Source organism: Octodon degus, unplaced genomic scaffold (genome assembly GCF_000260255.1).
Source record: "Octodon degus isolate 3935 unplaced genomic scaffold, OctDeg1.0 scaffold00005, whole genome shotgun sequence".
Classification (NCBI taxonomy): domain Eukaryota; kingdom Metazoa; phylum Chordata; class Mammalia; order Rodentia; family Octodontidae; genus Octodon; species Octodon degus.
The window spans coordinates 24459412-24460327 of NW_004524581.1; positions in this window are offsets into that span (position 1 = coordinate 24459412).

Here is a 916-nt window from a genome sequence, read left to right on the forward strand (position 1 = left end):
ATGTACCTTTTTCTCTTAGTGACCTAAAACAGATAAAGTCAGATCTTGGAAAACTTTTAGATGATCCTGATAAGTATATTGAGGTCTTTAGAGGCCTCACTCAGACTTATGAACTAGATTGGAAGGATGTAACGTTGATTCTAAACCAAACTTTGACTTCTACTGAAAAGCAGGCAGCCGTACAGGCTGCTACTGCATTTGGAGATGAGTATTATCTTGTCAATTTCAGAGGACCAGAAGAGAGACAGCCAGGGGACCCACCATTCCCACTGGAGCCCAGGAAGTCCCTATCCAGGATCCCTACTGGCCTAGTGGTCATATGGGATGATTATCTATGGTTAACCCCCCGCCATAGGACACCTCAGCAGAAAAGCTTCTTTATGTTGGGAACAAAAGAATCACTCATTTTCTCATTGGCCTAACTCCACTAAATACTTGGGATGGACTTCCCCTGACCAGTGTATACATACAATAACCTTACAGCCTAGAGACTGATTTGCATCAGCCTGTTGTGATCATCTTAAGCTTAGATGGAAGGCTCCCAATGGCACTCATTGGTCTTATGGAACCTATTTGTGGCCCTGGTTACCCCCTGGCCACAAATGGATAGGGAGATGCACATTAGGATTTGCCTGGTTACAAGGCAGGAGTGTCAAAAATATTGACAAACCTGCAAATTTACTCCGCCTACAACATCGATGGTCCAGAAGTGTGTTTCACTGGTATGATCACTTGGCCTCTATCTTTATCCCTTCTCTAGGACTAGAAGAGGCCATGAAACACATTGAGGCCTTAACCGGCTATACTCAGCAGGCCTTAAATGATACTGCAACTGGTCTTTCTCTTTTAAATGAAGAAGTAAAATTAATGAGACAGGCCATCCTCCAAAATCAGATGGCACTGGATGTACTAACAG